The sequence below is a fragment of the Triturus cristatus genome, chromosome 12 (genome assembly GCF_964204655.1).
Source record: "Triturus cristatus chromosome 12, aTriCri1.1, whole genome shotgun sequence".
Classification (NCBI taxonomy): domain Eukaryota; kingdom Metazoa; phylum Chordata; class Amphibia; order Caudata; family Salamandridae; genus Triturus; species Triturus cristatus.
In genome coordinates, this window is record NC_140595.1 from 66,542,717 (window position 1) to 66,561,652 (window position 18,936).

The 18,936-nt window shown below is 45.7% G+C and overlaps 1 long non-coding RNA gene across 1 annotated transcript in view; it reads right to left on the bottom strand.

Moving 5' to 3' along the window:
• Positions 1-18,936, bottom strand: part of LOC146772504 (uncharacterized) — a 59,466-nt gene that overhangs the window by 30,709 nt on the left and 9,821 nt on the right. Inside the window, exons 2-3 of the long non-coding RNA XR_014972345.1 lie at positions 3,313-3,487; positions 2,886-3,006 (exon numbers count right to left, since the gene is read on the bottom strand). This is a non-coding gene — a long non-coding RNA (uncharacterized LOC146772504). The remainder of the gene's footprint in view (positions 1-2,885; positions 3,007-3,312; positions 3,488-18,936) is intronic.

Below are 18,936 nucleotides of genomic sequence, written 5' to 3' on the forward strand. Positions count from 1 at the left end.
TGGCACTGTACCAGCTGTCTAGCAATATAAATGTATATGGATAGCTGTAGATGGCTACATACAATTTATGCACATACAACATAAACGTAATGCAAGAGCTCATTCAGTTGCTAAAGAGGTTTGATGTCTGGTTGCCATGGAAGAGTTGGAACTTTCACACAGCATAGGGTCCGGCATTCACCTTAAAGATGTTAATGTCGCTTGTGAAGTGGGATCTCGGCTCCAATTTAGTGATCAAACCTGGCTCTTTAAGGAAAATTAGTGGTTGAAAGGGCCAATGGTACACGTAAGACTTTCAGAGCCTTCAGCAACAGCACTTACTTGTATTCCCTATATAGCATGCAGCAAGTTATTACTTTAGCGAACACCTTCTGAAATGTGATTTGGAACCAAAATGGTAATTTCAGATCTTCTTGCTCTCACAGATCTCTCTGAACCATCTTGATTTCCTCTGCAGAACTTACAAGAAACATTTGAAGGTTTGGATGTAGCAAGGTCTCTTACTTGCCAAACTTAAGTGCATTAGCAGGTTAGCTCCAAAGCTGGCGACTAAGTCTACGAAACAATTATGGAAAAACAAGCATATGGTCTATCAAAATAACCGGTACATTCATCAACACATGGGTACAAGAACTGTAGTTCTACAGATGTATGGAATTCCTATAGCTTGATGACCAGGACATATTGTTAAGGGACAAAAAGTTTTCATGTTTACTTTGCCCTTGGGGCAAGTAGGCCAACCGCCCCTGCAGCACAAACCTTTTAACTGACAGTTTACAGTAACACAGTATGAATCTGTGACGGAGCATGGTCTGCATTTAAGGTAAGATTTGTTTCCATGTGTTTATGCTGCTCAAATTTATATTTATGGTTCTTTAATGCAAAGTCTTTACTGTTAAACTGAGCCCTCTAAGGAAATGTTAGAAGCTCGAAGTTCAATACAGAGTGGTTCCAGTGTAGAAATATCAACGTTTGCAAAGTTTACCAATATGAGGCAACTTATAATGCTCCCACAATGCTCTCTGACTGGATGCACATACTTGCAAAAACATGAAAGCAAGACTGACAAGTTTTTTCTTTCAAAATAAAATTTTTACAAAAAGAGGATGTGACTTAATGGCCTGATCAACCTACTTCAGAGCCGGTTGTAACAAGGTTTGAATCAAGGTGTCGACATCAACATCCAGTGATTATGAGCAAATCCCTTAATCTCCCCGTTCCTACAATTCAACGCCTTGAGACCCTCACGAGGGATTTGCCATGCTTTACAAATCCTGGATTTAATTATTTTAAAAAATATGCAACTAGAAATGAAGGCTTTGCTAAATGAATGTGACATTTTTGGGATTATTTCTTTGTAGTATCATTAACTAAAACGACTATGATACAAGCTAGTATTTAAAAAAATATAAACAATAGAATATAAGTGCAAAACCATTTTTTGGGGCAAGATTATGGCAACATGAAATTAAACACGATTGGGAAAGCCAATAAGTCTGACACTGGTTTTCCACCTTTTGGTTTTATCAATGTGTATCTTGTTTTGACATAAGTTTTGTAAAACTTTATTGTTGTGGCAGATAATGGGCCCTCACCAATATAACAAACATTTTCTAAAAGCAAAAGTATTTTTTGTTCTCAAAGTAGCACACATTACCATAATAGTCCCTGGCACTGAAATAAACTATTTTGTGTGCCGATATGCTGCTTGTGAAAGAGCAGAATGGTGTCACTCACCGTCAAGAAAGTTAAATATTAGATAGATGGACAGAGAGATGCATAGATATAATTTTAATAAAAACAAATGGTCTTGCTTAAAGCCAGACCTAAGTAGGGGCCCAATTCCTAAAGAATGCAACAAAAGTAAACCCATGGTATAAGTCCTTGCTTTAGTGCAGATTTACTACTAACATGAATTTACAGAAGTAGACCTGTACACCTCATTGTTACAAAATGTTTGTAACCTGCATTTTACCACGAGAAAATATGCATGTATTTATTTCCTCGTGTGAAAATCTGCTGAGCATTTGCAAGCTCACTTTCCCTAAAACCCCCTTTTCTACCTTTAAAGAAGTTTTACTTCTACCCTTGTCAGGAGTATATTTCCAATCTTTTCCCTGTGTAGTAAGAGATTAGAGAAGAGCTGGAGAAAACCCAAAGCAAATTTGTAGGTTTGCACAGACTCCAAAGGGCATTCCAACCCTTGAGCTACCTCTTCTTGTTACTTCTAGCCCAGGAGTTTGGATTTGCAGAAAAGCTGCAAAATCAAGTAAATACTAGTATCTAAACCAGGGCTCGAAAAATCATACAAATTTCACTACACCTGCAGGTCTGTTAACTTGAAACATTTACTCTACCTAACTGTAATGCACTTGACCTCTGTCTCTGAAAGCCAGCAAATGTGGACAAGTTAACAAGATTTAAAGGCATTTGTATTGCTCATTCACTTTGTAAGCAATAAAGATACCTTTAAATCTTGCTATCTTGTCACATTTCCTCTGCTTTCAGAGGGAGAGGTCAAAAGTCAATTTGACTTCCTACTGGCCAGAAAGGGCGAGTAGGACCTAAAAATAGCTCATCCTGATTAAATCTGGCTCACAAATGCGAGTGGATTTTTCGAGCCCTGGTTTCAAACCCTGCTTTATATGAACTCTGGCATAATCAGAAAGGCTATCATCAGAGATTTTATATGAGAATTCTGCCAAAATTTGTCACCTCACTCCATAGCACCAAAGGGACAAGTGGAATCTTTTACAAGTAGATTCAGGAAGCATCATGTCTTATGGACAAATAGATATTTTATTAAATTCCATACCCCTGGTGCTACTGTCCCAAGGTGATTAGAACAAAAAGATGCTTGATTCCATTGACAAATTGTAGCCTACCATATGACCATCTCTACCAATCCTGCACAGCTACCTCGCAATGGGACAGCTCCAACCAGCGGCACAGCATCTCCAGATGACAGTGTAAGAACCGATCAACATCTGTAAGCAGTCTTCTTCTCTGTATAAAGCAGAAGGTAAAAAACAAAGTGAATGTTGATGTGAAGCCAGGTAAGCATCATCAATTTCTAATTGCATTAGCACCAAGTTCAGAACCTTGCACTAAAAATACTACAAACAGAAATCAATCAACGCTAAACAATTCTGCTGGAACAATAAAAAAACTGCTTTGAAACAGAATGCGTAAACCACTAAAGAGTACACACAACCACATTGGAGATATGTGTGGGTAAGCTGGTTTGTGATAATATTGAATTCATGAATTGCACTGGTAGTCTTTGGTTTTCAAATGGTGCTTGGACACTACCTTTCGAATTTGGACACGCTGGAGTCGATCCGTGCTGAACGGTAACCTTACTATTCAGTACATCTCGCATGGTGCAGCGTTTTTCTAGGTCGAATGTGAATATGACAACTTTTCAGCTGGAAGATGGTGTCTATTGGGAAAAAGTTTCTGTATCCGATCCTGGGACTCTCAGAGTCTGTTAAAATTGTAAAAAAACATTCAGGATTAACCAAGATGACATAATATTACCAGGTTCTTACACTAGTAAGTAAGTAATTTATTGTTTGGTTAATAAAAATCTTTACAATTTACATTTTAAAGAGCAGTAAGTACCAGCAAGATTTATGATTAAAAATCAAACGAGCATATCCTAAAACTTTTATTCATTATATAGAAATAGTTAGTGCAATAATCGGTGATTGTATGGCAGGACCGGAGGCTTCAACTTACTTCATTTATTGCACTCCAGCAGCTTTTCAAAGTCCACATTAAACATTAAAACTACATTTCCCATGATGCATAGGGAAAATGAAAACAAAAAGAGTTCAACAGAGATAGCCAATCCGGAGCGAGGGCATCCAACAACTTCCCCCAAGGACGCTCTATCCTCCTCTTTCTTCACTGCTCCAGCAGCATCAAGATAAGTGCTTTTTGATTCTCCTTGGAATTTGATGTTTATTGTGGTTTTTAGCCTTAACTTGCATGTTACTGCCACGCGTGAGTGTAAACTGTTGCGACTGACTGCAGCGCATGTTACCGATTGATATTCTCTTTCCTTACGGCCCCGGGAGTGTCTCTCGCTCCTTCGCGGCCGCAGGTCCTTCTCAGGCTTTCTGCGGCCCTCCCGCCGCTAGGGGACCGGGCGCCCATTGTCTTTCGCGCGTTTTTCCCCCACAGAGCCAGCGAGTCTCCTTTTCCGCTCAGGCTATCGCAGAGAGAGACTCAGCTGCGTGCCTATTCATACACGCGAGGGAAGATTCGCATTTTTTTCAGATTAGCGTTTTAATGCTTGGGCAATTCAAACTGAGAGCCCCTGCCTGGAGCTTGAACACCCGTGCACCGGGTAAGACATAACCAGCTTGTGAAGGGACCAGCCCAGGCAGGCTATTTTTCCCTCAATACCAGAAGGAAGCAGAAGTCCCAGGGCTAAGCCCTATCTATTTTACTTTATATGTTTACACTTTGTGTACCATATTTTGTTTCACCTAAAATGATTCCCCTTTTTATCTGCACATAACGTCTTGACAACAGACTATGGCAGACTTTGATGATTATTATGAAGAGGAGGAGGAGGAGGAAATTACTTACCTGCCTATTGATGACCACTTCTGCCAAGTAATGGACTTCTCCATCCTTAAGGCAGTTTCTCAAGTGGTTGCGCCCCTGGAGAGGAAAATAGACAAGCTTCAGGCACAATGCCAGCAACCCCTCCTTGCGGGGGAAGATCTCTCGGGGTCTACGAATCCCCTACCTCCAGGGCAGCCATCCACTAGCGTGGTAGAGCCGAAGCGTAAACACCCTGACTATATCGGCATGGATACGGACGCTTTTTTGCGCTTAAACGCATTTATGGATGCCCAGCCCCTCACAACGCTCACTAAACTGGTGGAGCCTCTGGCGGGACCATCTGGTTTCCCGGATGACTCGCCTAAGGGTGATCCGTATGAGTCCCCCTAGACCTCCGATAGCGACGGAGATTCAGGTAGACCATGGCGCCCAGCGCAGGAGATCAGACTGCAATCCCCGAGACAGATAGTGACATGCTCAATCCCGACTATCTCCTACATCCTAGGTCAGCGGAGTGGGTGCCAGCTCCTTAGGTGGCAGCCTACAGGCCGCCAGATTGCGTAAACCGCTAGACAAGGAAGTCAGAAGCTGTTTGAGAGCGGAGTGCCCACGACCGGCCCTTGATGGGAAAGTTGCCGTCACACCAGAGGTGGACCCCAAAGCGGTGACCTTATCAAAATGTATCTGTGACCCCAAGAAGGGTATCGACCGCTCGTGGAGAGCATGCCAAGATAAACTCTTGGACACGGCAGGCCCCCTAACTAAGTATCTAGACATGGGCGAAGACGCCAAGGCCTTGGGTACCCTCATCTCCACAGACACACTCTCTAGCTGGGTCAGAGGGCGATAATTTTTCTAGAAAACACCAATGCGGCAGTCTCTACGGAGCGTCGCAGGTCTTCGCTGATAAAAATAGACCCTAAGTTGGGGGAACAGGCCACCTTAGAGGCTGGCCCAGTTGCAGAGGCCAATCTCTTTGGGGACCCCTTTGTGAAGGAGCTGGGCAAGTTTGTAAATACTTTTAACTCATTAGATAAGGCCCAAACATCCATAAAGCGCATCTTCACCCCGTGTGTTTTTGGCGCAGCCGGTTGTGGCAGGGGCGCTCGATCGGCCGTCCCTACAACAGAGCCTCCTACAAGTCGGCTGAACCCCGTAGAGGACAGTGGCAGGACCCGGAGAAATTCGGGAACTTCTATCCCCCCCAGAACGTATCCACGCCGCCGAAAATGGTCCTCTTCCGACCAGGGTCTCCACATCAATTGTCTGGAGTTGAAGGCAGGCTCGTTCGCTGTGAAATGCTGGACTAAAAACAGGGTCCAGAGCTGCGTCTTACTCAAAATGGACAATGTGGCAGCAATCTGCTACATCAACCATTTGGGAGGAACAAGGTCCACCGCCTTATCGAATCTGGCTCTGGACCTCTGGGAATATTGTCTGGCCAATCCCTGTCGGCGGAACATCTTACTGGTTCGTCGAACCAAGTGGCAGATTGGTGTTCCAGACACTGGAAGGATACAAGCCTGTGGAAGCTACACCCCACTGTGTTCCAGGATATCCAAACTCGCTGTGGTCCCTTCTCGGTAGATCTCTTTGCCTCCAGACTGGATGCCCGACTGGAACGGTACTACAGTTGGCATCCGGATCCGGAAGCATTAGCGGTGGATGCATTCCTCCAGGATTGGAGTGGGGAACAGGGGTATGCGTTTCCCCCATTTGCAATGATAATGAGGTTAACCTCCCAGGTGAGGAGACAGCAGGCGGATCTGGTGGTGATCACCCTGATCTGGAGGTCATAGTCCTGGTTTCCAGTTCTGATGGAACTTTCCTGGGATTTTCCAATCCATCTATCCCCCGGTCAAGGTCTCCTCAAAGATCCTCACGGGAATCCCCATTACCTCCTTGTTGCAGACGGGCTCCAATTGATGGCCTGGCGGGTTACCGGCAACGCTGGATAGTGCCAGGCCTTTCGGCGGACGCTGCCTCGTTACTTGCAAAATCTTGGGCAGAGAGCACCAACAAAAGATACCGTTCCGCGTGGTCGAATTGGGGGAGTTGGTGTACTCAACAAGTGGATCCAATGGGGGCAGCTGTTATCTACGTCCTTAATTTCTTAGTCTCTTTGGCAAAAGAAGGCCTGGCATAGGTCGATTAATACTTTTCGGTCAGCGATTTCAGCAGGTCACTTTCCGGTGGATGGCCGTCCGATAGGCGAGCATCCTCTGGTTTGTAAACTTTTGAGAGGTATCAGGTTATCGGTGCCCCCGGAACCTCGGTATTTCTGTGCTCTGGGATGTTCCTTTGAGGGCCTTCCAATAAGTATTTGTCTGGGAAACAAATGTCAGCTAAGTTAGCAATGCTTTTATGTTTGATATCCTGTCGCAAAGTTTCTGATGTGACGGCCCTGGATCTTACAGGCCGAGTTTTTACCCCGGAGGGAGTTACATTTCATATGTCTAGAAGAACTAAATGCAATTCCAGTTTGGTGCCCTACCCTGCCTTTTCTGATATCCCCAAATTATGTGTGGTCAGAGTGCTCAAGGCCTACAAAGTGGCAACGATTGACATACGCCCACAGGGCGTCAGACAACTGTTTATAGCTCTCACCAAACCACGTGGGGCGGTCTCCTCCCCTACGACTGCAAGATGGGTCCGCTGGGTGATGCAGGAGGCGGGTATAGATAACTCCTGTTTTGGGGCTCATTCTGTTCGGGGTGCAATGGCATCCAAGGCTTTTTCCCTGGGAGCGCAGCTGGAAGATATCCAAAACCTAGAGAGCAGTGGAAACGCTGAGTTGCATCCACAGATTACAGAAGAGGAATGGCAATTTTGCTGTGCGCAACTTGAGCAGCTGTCCCCAAACTATAAACTCAGGTTAATCCATTTTAAATTCATAAATCAATATTACAGAAAACCTTTACAATTGTTTCATATGGGCATCAGGCCCAACGCTGAGTGCTGGAGATGTCACACAGACCAGGCATTTTTCTGCACCTAGGCTGGGACTGCCCCCAGATTGTAGCATATTGGAAAGAGATCTTTAAAAAAAATAAGGGAAATACTCATGATACACATAGAGCCTAGGGCACTAGCGGGATTATTGGGGTACGTCAAGGACGCCCTGGTGGGGGTCCGCAGACTACAGCTATGCTGTTACTATTAGCAAAACGCAGAACCGCCATGAGGTGGGGTAGATCATACCCTCCCCTGCTTAACAACTGGATCATTGATGTCACATTTTGTCAAGAACAACTTACTGCCTTTTGGGAAATAATGCCCATTGCGTCGGGACCTAGGGACATTTGGGGTCCCTTTGTCACCTGGCTGAGGGTGTCAGAACAAAACATACCAGAACCTAGCGAAACATCCACTATTACTTAAACTGCCTTCCTGGTGCACGTTTTTCCCCAATGTACCCGAACTGACAATGCAAATATGATTGTTCCCCATGACGACCTTTTGTGTGAGCACTGTAGTCTATGCAACAATTATGTTATTCCTTTGCTATATCCTTAAGACATAACTGTACCACTTTCCAAATAAGCGCCTTTCAATATTGTGTATATCAAACTGTATGATTATGGACCTGCCAATAAAAACAAGTAAAAAAAAAGGGGGGGGGGGGGGGGGTAAGGATCATGGAGACTAGAAAAAGTCAATATTGGGTCTCTGAAAGGGGACAAGACAATATTCGGTTGGGTTAAAAACAGCAGCTGTGATGTTATACAGGTGAGTGTGCAAATGTTCGTTGGCTTAAAAACAGCAGCAGTTAAGTGATACTGAGACTTTGTCTCATTAAGAAAGCCTGACTGGGGCTTCATCACTGAGACATGGGCCACGGACTGTTCAGGTCCTGACCTCGTGGATGCAATCCTGACTGGTTACAGCCTGGATAGGCTAGGCCGGCGAGGTGGGGGGTTGGGCATTCTCCATAGAGAGACTTTGGTCTGCCGTACTCAGCCCTTGACCGCACCTCCGGATCTTTACCAAGCTCTCTACTTTTCAATTAATTTGCATCCCACGGAAAGTTTTTCTGGTGTCCAATGCTATCGGCAACCGGGCTCCAGGGCTGCTTTCAGCCAGCATTTTAGCAGCCTCCTACAACCCTACCAAGAAAGATCCAATCTCACTCTCCTGGGGGATTTTAATTTTCATTTAGATAACACACTATGTAAAGATACTCCAATTCTTCTGGATACCTTGAGCGGCTGTGGCTTCACACAGTTGATTAGGAGTCCCACCCATTTGGCGCGGTATTTTTTGTAATGACTCTCGAATCTTGGTGAGAGAACCCATTCCCCTCGCCTGGTCTCATCATTTTCCTATCCCTTTTGACTTACGTAGTTCGACCTCACGGAGTTGTAGTTCTAAAAACAGAAATTGTGAGGAAAGGAGAAACCTTAGTCTCATAAGTAAGGAGGCACTCACCAACCTCTTGCAAAACGTTTAGCTCTCCGGGCACCAGGATGCTAATCTGGCAGCTGCCGAACCATTGCAACAACTGTCAGTAGCAATGGATACCCTGGCGCCAGTGAGCAAGCATTATTCTGCTAGAAGAAAATCCTCTGCTCCTTGGTTTTCTGAGAGACTCAGAAAGATGAGACAGGCGTGCCGCAGACAGGAAAGGTTGTGGCATATAGATCTAGCGCCATTGGGTAGGGAATTGCACAGTGTCTGAAGAAATATAAAGCGGCCATCATGGAAGAAAAGGGGTTGTATTACTCAAAGGTCACAGAGTCGATATAATCCTCTAGAGATCTTTTTAATATCATTAACTCCCTTACTTCCTCCCCAGTCACAGATCCTTCAGAGTATTCTCGGGAGTTCTGTGATAAAATATCCAACTTTTTTCGTACCAAAATCATGGACATTTACTCCCTCCTTGAAGCCTCCAACGCGGGGTTACCTGCTCAGTCTATCTCCCTTCTTAACGAAGAGGGTTTTATGGAGGACTCCCCAGGCTACTTACTTTTCCTTGCTTATCGCCTGATGTTACTGATCGGCTTCTAGAAGGAATTATATCTGGTTCTTCATTCCTGCCCCCTTAAGGTGCTTAAAATTGGTCGAGAAGTCATTGTTCCTCACCTTACTGTGGAATTAAACATAGCTATCTCAGAGGGACAGTATCCTACCCTGTGGAAGACAGCAGTGGTAAACCCACTTTTAAAGAAACCTTCTTTGGACCCCTCAGAATTGAAAAACTAATCGCCCGATTTCATTGCTTCCTGTTCCAGCTAAGATCTTGGAAACCTGTCTAAATTCCCACCTTAGCGCCTACTTGAAGGAGCACCAACTTCTTGATAGCTCACAACATGGTTTTAGAAGCCATCACAGTAAGGAAACTGCCTTAACTACCGTATTTAACAACATCCATACTCAAGTGGACTCCGGTCACACCACGCTGCTAGTTCTACTTGACCTCACAGCAGCTTTTGATACCCTATCTCCTCTGAGGCTGATTGAGCATCTCAGAGAGATAGGGATCGAGGGTTCTGCTCTGGGGCTTCTTGCCTCCTTTCTTAGTGACCGGGTACAGACTGTGAAATTTGGCCAATTCTACTCTGCCTCTAATTCCATGTCTTGTGGTGTTCCTCAGGGCTCCTCCCTGAGCCCAACACTTTTTAATATTTATGTTGCCCCGCTTGCTACGGTGGTGAGATCTTTTGGGTTGGAGGTGTTGTCCTATGTGGACGACACCCAAATAATGGTGTTCATCACTCATAATATTAAAGACTCTGCCCTTAACTTCAGGAATTGTATGCAGGTAGTCTCCTCTTGGATGACGGACAATTTCTTGAAATTAAATGGGAAGAAGACCGAGGTCTTGATCTTCGGCAGCAAATTGGACATATGGCCCAGCGATTGGTGGCCAGACACGCTTGGCGCCTGTCCCTGCCCGGTATCCCATGGGAAAAACTTGAGATTATAGTGGACAACTCACTTTCCTTGAACAGGCAGGTCAATAGGACAGTGTCCACCTGTTTTGGGATTATTAGAATCCTCAGAAAAATCTCTAATTTTCTTTCATTTGACTCACGTACACAGGCTGTTATTGCCCTGATAATGTCCAGATTGGATTATTGTAATGCCCTGTATTTGGGCATTAATCAAGGTCTGGTGCGACGTTTGCAGCTGGTGCAGAATGCTGCGGCCAGATTGGTGATGAGCCTTTCGAAATTTCACTCTGTTTCAGCCTCTCTCGGGACGCTACACTGGCTCCCTCTGGACCGTAGGATCCTCTTCAAAACACTGCCTAACTCATAATGCCTTCTATGGCGCAGGCCTTGTGGGTATCATGGCAATACTTCATTGCTATGTTCCACCTAGACAGCTCCGGTCTGTAGACAAGAATCTGTTAATAGTGCCAAGGTTTAACAAGGTTAAATGGGATGGGGGGGTGGGGGGGTAGAGCCTTCTCGACTGTTGCTGCCAAGCTGTGGAACTCCCTCCCGGAAGAGCTTTCGGGTCAGGTGTCACATTCGCTCTTCCGCAAAACCTTGAATACCTGGCGTTTTTCACAGATTTCAGTACAAGTATGCCAGCTTGTCTGCCCTTTAGTTCCGTAATAGCGCCTTGATGCCCTTGGGCTAAGTTTAGCGCTGTATAAATTCAATATACATTCATGGGTGTTGTACTCCGGCATCTATTTTCTAGAGGGAGGTAAAAGTGGATAAGTAATGTTCACTGGAAGCTGGGACTATAGGAGCCTTTTGATCGTACTGATAAAGATTGCTGGTCACTTGATGCGAGAACTTTTCTCCCTGCTCCTTCCATAAACCGTACAAAGCGACACAGGTATTTTTCTTTCTTTCTCCTGTTGAATCCTACGCCTAGATAAGGTTGCTGAGGACTTAACTTCGCTGTGCACAATGAACCATCCGTGAGACCTTTCTGCGAGTGCCACCTTGTTTTCTACTAGGAATAGTCTTTTCACAGACTTGCTTACTAATTGTTTGAAACATTGATGGGTCGCTGGGCCACCCTGAGTTCGTCAAGGCTCAAACGGTCAGCAGGTAGCTCATAGCTGGGGATTCCTTCTTTAAGTGGATTTCATTCTCTAGATGGGAGTTCAGTGTTCCTCCATCGGCCTTTTTAATCTTATGCCAGCACTTGACAGACGCTACTTTGCAGGCGATTTCTTGGATCTGCAGGCCGAATTCCTGCCTTATTTGGGCTGGCAAGGCCTACTTGGGTAGATTAAAAATCATCCTAGCTGCTCTTGAGATGGTTCTGTATAAAATGGTCAGATCGCATCCCCTCAGGCACTCGCTCCTGTAAGTTATAGCTGGAATGAGCTTTGCTTGCCAGACTTGTAGCAGTGGGATAAGGCTTGGGCCGGCAGTTTTGTGTTTAATGGATTTAAAAGCTGTCGCAATTGCCTTGCCTCTTCTCTTGGTGGTTTCTTTTTGTTTAAATGTTCCTTTGTTGTCTACTATGACTTCCAAGTACTTGTATTCGTCAACTACTTCTATTGTTCTATCACTCAATTGCCAGCGATGATTTAGAGGATGTCTTTTTTGGACATAATCGCATTACTCTCGTTTTATCATACTTGATGGTTAGACCATCGGTTGCTGAATATCTACTGGTTGTATCTAGTAGGTGTTAAAGACCAATGGGAGTTCGGCTAATCAGTACAAGGTCATCTGCATACAGCAGGTTGGAAAGAGGGAGCCCTCCAATCCTTGGCACATGTGAAGAACAAATGTTACTTACCTGTAAACTGTGGTTCTCCAGTATTGGTGTCTTTCATAGATTCACATGCTTGAATATTCCCAGTCGAAGTGGGAGTCCCATGGTACATAAAAAAAGCAATAAGCCTCATATATATCTAAATAAACATTATATATTTTAAAATAACATACAAAGTCAAAAGTACCATAGGATAACATTGACACATAGGAATGCATTGAAAAAGAAATCACTTTACTGACATCCATGTCGTTTTTATAGTCCAAACTCCAGCCAATCAGGCGCAAACACCCTCTAGAACATTCTCCTCAGAAGCTCAGGCCCTCAGATTTTCGTAGCACAAGAGTGACAAAAGAGTCTATGAGAAGAGAGCCTCTGAGGGGAGGAAGGGTGGGTCGCATGTGAATCTATGAAAGACACCAATACTGGAGAACCACGGTTTACAGGTAAGTAACATTTGTTCTTCTCCAGTATTGGGGTGTCTTTAATAGATTCACATGCTTGAATAGAATAGTGAGCAGTACTCTGCAGCCTGAAGAGGCAGTATCAAAGTTGCATGAAATACAATGACATAGCATCACAGAACCACAAAACTGATAACAACCCAAGGAGGAGGGAAGTAACAGAGGCTCACCTTATTTGAAAAGATTACGAAGAACTGCTTGGCCCACTGCTGTATCGGCTTCGTTGATCGCCTCCAGGCAGTAGTGCCTCGTGAAAGTGTGCCTGCTGGACCACGTAGCTGCCCGGCAAATTTGATGAATCGGCACACCAGCGAATAAGGCAGTAGAGGAGGACATCGCCCTTGTAGAATGCGCCCTCATCCCGGAAGGAAGAGGCTTGCCAGCCTTCTGATGGCAGAATGATATCGCTGAAGAAATCCAACGTGCAATTGTTGGCTTGGTAACAGAATGTCCCTTGCAGGTTCGTCCATAGGCAACGAACAGTTGGTCAGATTGGCGAAAGGGTGCCGTACTGCTAATATAAAATTTGAGGCATCTCTTCAAGTCCAAAGAATGCAGACTCTGTTCCACTGGAGATTGCGGATGAGGAAAAAAGGTTTTTAAAATCACAGGCTCATTAAGATGAAAGTCGGACGTCACCTTCGGCATGAAAGCTGGGTTAGTTCGAAGGATAACACAGTCCGATTTAAATTGGAGGAAAGGAGGCTGGATTGTGAAGGCGTGAATGTCACTCACTCGACTTGAGGAAGTCAGAGCAAGCAGGAGGGCAACCTTCCAGCTCAAAAATTTAAAATCTGCTGAGTGGATTGGCTCAAAGTGCGCCTTCATAAGTTGCGCCAATACGATGTTAAGACGCCATGTGGGCGGGGGACGCCGAATGGGGGGAAACATAAGGAACAATCCCTTAAAGAACTGTTGAATCACCCTAAACGAATAGAGTGAGGAAGAGCCGTCCTGGCGAAAACGAGAAATTGCTGCCAAAAAGACTTTGAGTGGAATGAGAAAGTCCTGACTGTGCCAACTGCAAAAAGAAAGGCAGAAGTTGTACCGGAGAGGCGTGCACTGGGTGGATGTTAGCAGACGAACACCAATGGCAGAAGCGTTTCCACTTTAGTTTGTAGGTCTTCACCGTGGAAGGTGCCCGCAACCTGGCAAGAACCTCTCTGCAGGCAGGCGAAAAATTTAAGTGAGCAAATTCAAGGTGCTCAGGTTCCAGGCCGACAATTTGAGCGAACTGGGGTTCGGATGGCAGATCCGACCGTTGTTTATCGTGAGAAGGTCCGGCCGGGGGCGAAGAAGGATGGGCTCGCATTGTGAGAGGAGCAGTAACTCTGAGAACCATGCCTGCCGAGGCCACCGGGGAGCAATCGGGAGAATGTGGCATGGTTGTCTCGATGACGCGGACCTGCTGAGAGAATCCGCCAGAATGTTGGAAATGCCTGGTAGGTGGACTGCTGTTAGCGTGATCTGATGGACTATGGCCCAATCCCAGATCTTCTGAGCTAGCTGGGAAAGCAGCGGAGATTTGGTACCGCCCTGCTTGTTTAGATAGTGCATGCTCGTGGTGTTGTCAGTTTGAATGAGCACTGATTCTCCTTGAAGCACGAGTTGGAAGGATTTGAGTGCAAGGAAGATCGCCATCAGTTTTAGCCTGTTGATGTGCCAAGAACGTTGGGACAGATTCCACTTGCCTTTGATGGACAATCCTTGAAGGTGACTGCCCCACCCTTCCAGGGAGGCATCTGTGGTAAGGACGAGCTCTGGAGCCTTTGCCAAAAAGGAAGTGCCGGCTGCGATGTTGCGTCCACCAGCGCAGAGCTTGTTCCATGCGAGCGGTGACGAAGATCCGGTCACTGTATGAACCAGACACCTGACGCCACAGCTTGTCCAGTTCTTCCTGAATTGGACGACCCTTCAGTCTGCAATGTGGGATCAAAGAAATGCAGGATGACGCCATCCCCAGAAAGGACTTCAAGATGCGGACTGAAACGGACCGTTTTGATCTGATGTGAGCTGCAAGCTGCAGGATCCGCTTCTGCCGGTCGTCGGAAACAAAAGCCATGGCCATGGAGGTATTGAGAGTAGCCCCTAGGAAAGTTCTGTGAAGAGCTGGCGTGAACTGAGATTTGTGTGTTTTGACTGACAGTCCTAGAGATTGGAACAGAGTCCGACAAAACTGAGTGTCTAACGATGCCTGATGGTAAGACTGAGACTTGATTAGACAATCGTCCAAATATGGGAAGATTTGAATGCCTCACAATCGTAGATAGGCCACCACCGGGGCGAGGACCTTCGTAAGACCCGGGGGTCGGAGCGGAGCCCAAAGGGCAGGACTCTGAATTGAAAGTCTGTCTGGCCTACACATGGAAATAGGCATCCTGAAGATCGATTGTCGACATGAAGTAGTCTTGAGAGAGGAGCTGAACAATTTCCCTCAGTGTAAGCATGCGGAAAGTCTGATCCTTTAGAAACTTGTTCAGGGCCATCAGGTCGAGGATAGGGCGCCACTCTCCAGACTTCTTTAGCAGGAGAAAAAAACGGGAATAGAAACCCAGCCCCCACTTCGATGGCCCCTTTTTTGAGCATTAGTTTGATTTGTTGGAAAAGCTCCTTGAGATGAGCGGGAGGAGGACCGGTTGGAGGGGAGTTCAGAGGGAATTTGACGAATTCCAGAGCATGGCCTTTTGAAACAATGTCCAATACCCAACGGTCTGAAGTTATTAGCGATCAATTTGAAAAGAATTTCGAGATTCGTCCTCAAACTCTGATAGGGGGTCCTTGAGAGGAGGGGGGTGTAAGCAAAGAAAGTCATTGTTTCTTGTAAGAGGTTCCCCGATAGTTAGACTTTCCCCTGTAGGACTTGTTAGTCTGTTGTCGATAAGACTGTGGAATCTGGGAGGCAAAACGCTGATTTTCTTGATTGTATGGGCGGTATTGTGTTGATCCGCCACGAAAGGAGGAGTTGGTGCTGCGTCCGCGAGCACCCCGAAAATGCTGTCTTTTAAACTGCAGCATGCCTAGGGAACGAGCTGTTTCTGTGTCCTTTTTTTATTGTTTGGAGCGCCTCATCCACGTGCTGGCCAAACAGCGACTCCCCATGAAAGGGCATGTCAAGGATTTTCGCCTGGACTTCCTGGCGAAAAGAAGTAGAGCGAAGCCAACCCTGCCTCCTTAGAACAGCTGCCCCAGCTAGCTGGCGAAAACCAGTTGAGGCAATATCCACAGAGCAATCGATATTCACCGAAGATGCTCTTTCTCCCTCCTGAAGAATCTTCAGAGCGTCCGCTCTAGAGGGCTCTGGGATGAGGTTTATGAAAGCAGCCATGTCGGGCCACATTTGGCGGTCGTAGCGACCCAAGATGGCTAGGGAATTCGCTGCTCTGACAGTTGTAGAGGCCATGGTTGAATTTTTTTTTCCAATGGCATCCAAGCGACGCCCATCACGGTCAGGTGGAGAGGTAAGCGGAGAACACAGATTCCTTGAGCGACGTTGTGCCGCCTGGGTTATCACAGAATCCGGCTTTGGCTGGGATACCAAGCAAGCAGGAGAAGAGTCTGGAGCCTTATATTTCTTCTCCAACCGTGGGAGAACTGCAGGAATTGAATTTGGTGTTTTCAGATGAAATCAGCTATGGGCACAGCCCGAACTTGCTTCTGCGGCTGAGTTTTAAAATCATATAAAAAGCAATCCTCCTCTCTCACTACCATTGGGAGATGAAAACGCTGTGCTGCCCTTTCCATCAATTGATGGAAACCTGTGATATCAACAGGAGGAGAATTCACTGGTGACCCCGGAGGCGGAGACGGCGAATTTATCTGGTAATCGTCCCAATCAGCCATAGTATCATCATCACCCAGGAGTTCACCGTCTTCTCTAACCGGAAGGATGTCAGCGTCACCCTCTGTAGGAGGTACTAGTAAAGGGACGGATGGTGTTGGTTCCGCCGCTGGCAGAGGAGGAGCTGGAGTGTTCGGAGGCGCTTCTCGTGGAGAGCCGTGGGAAGAAGGTGGGAAACGGCGGTTGTAATCCTCCAGCATAAATTGGAGATTAGAGATGAGGGATAATGGCAACTGTGCCATCGGAATCTGCGCAGGAGGTTCCTCCTCTTCCTCCTGATAATAATGGTCCTCCTGGTTGTAATCTTGACACTTTATGAAAAGTTCCAATGGACTGCGAGCAGCCTGGAAGAGGGAAACAGTTGTGGAGGTGGCTGAGTGGCTGGTGGCACTGTAATGGAATCCAAAACAGCGTGACGACGCTGCAGGAGTGAATCATCGACAGAAGCAGGTGTTGGCATAGAAACAGGCACCAATGGAAGAGATGCAAAATTTGGCGTGGACGAGAGACCTGCCGTCAACTAACTAGCCACCACCGTCGACGAAGCCACCACCGTCGACGAAGCCGCCGAAGCCTTAGTCACCGTCGACGAGGAGGATCTCTTCTTCTTGATCGTCGTCGATGAAGATTTAGATGTCGACGTGCCACAGGTTTCTTCGCCGTCGACGAAGATATAGGAATCGTCGACGGCATAAGGAACCTGCTGGAAGCCGTCGTCACCGACGAAGTAGTAGAAGCAGCAGATTTCGTCGACGGGCACGTTTATGAGAGGAAACATGCGCTGGGAGAGCCACAGACGCCTGAGAGTGAGATCTCGGGGACGTGGGCGTAGCAGCAGAGTGTAGTGGCACTTAAGCAACCTCCAGAAGGTGAAGCTTTCTCTTTTTAAGAAAAGGGGAGGGCAAGTCATGCACACTGCTACGCTTAGAGGAGGCTCCAGTGCGTCCAGAAGCCACACTTTCGGCGTCAGAGAGAGGATTATCTGTGACTTTCAACTTCTGTAGCCACAGAAGGAGGCGGCCCTCTCTATCCTTTAGAGTCTTATGAGAAAAAGTCCTGCAAATTTTGCAGTTTCCTACCTCATGGTCTGGATAGAGGCAGTATATACACTTCTCGTGAGGGTCCTCTGAAAAGAGCCTCAACTTCCCACAAGAAGCGCAAGGACGGAAAAGAGACTTCTTACTTGAAGACATCAGGAAAAGCTGAAGATATCCAAAAACCAGAGAAAAACTGAGCAGAGCTAAGGGAGACTCCCTTCACACGACGTGCGGTAGAAAATCTGAGGGCCTGAGCTTCTGAGGAGAAGGTTCTAGAGGGTGTTTGCGCCTGATTGGCTGGAGTTTGGACTATAAAAACGACATGGATATGTCAGTAAAGTGATTTCTTTTTCAATGCATTCCTATGTGTCAATGTTATCCTATGGTACTTTTGACTTTGTATGTTATTTTAAAATATATGATGTTTATTTATATATGTATTTTATTCATATATATATATATATATATATATATATATATATGTATTTTATTCATATATATATATATATATATATATATATATATATATATATATATATATATATATCTTATTGCTTTTTTGATGTACCGTGGGATTCCCACTTCGACGACGAGGAATATTAAAGCATGTGAATCCATGAAAGACACCCCAATACTGGAGAATTACAAATGTCTAGTTCTGTCAATAGGTCAGCCATATACAAGTTGAAGAGCATCAGGGCCAGCACACACCCCTTTTTCAGACCCATGGTTGTTGGAACTTTTCTGGACAGGAAGTTTCCTTCTCCTAACTTTACTTTGACCCTCGTCTTGGTATGTAGAAGTTTTAACTGATTTAAAAGAGCAGATGTGATTTTCTTTTCCTCAGGTTTGTGCCAAAGTTTGTTCCTGTCAATTTTATCGAAGGCTGATGAATAGTCGATAAAGCAAAAGAAGAGAGGGTATTTTGCTAATTTGGCGCCATCTGCTAGTATGGACAGGGCAAGTATATTCGTTGTTGTTCCCATGCCTTTGCAAAAACCCGTTTGATTGATGGGGATTATTGATATTTCTTTTGCCCAGGTGGTGAGGTTATCCAGGAGGCCAGCGTAGTTAGGCCTCGATGACTATTAAAACAACAAGCCTGTAGCTATTTGCTTTGAATTGTCCCCTTCCTTATATATTGGGGATATAATGGACCCTCTCCAGGAGTTCGGGATATTATCTCCTCCAGAGATGTGTACAAATAGCGGTAGTAGTGCAGAGGCCCAGTACTCCGGATCTTTTTTGAATAGCATCGGTCCCATCCCGTTAGGGCCCCGAGCACCCTCAGCTTGCCTGCCTTTAGCTATCCTGTGCTTAATCTGAA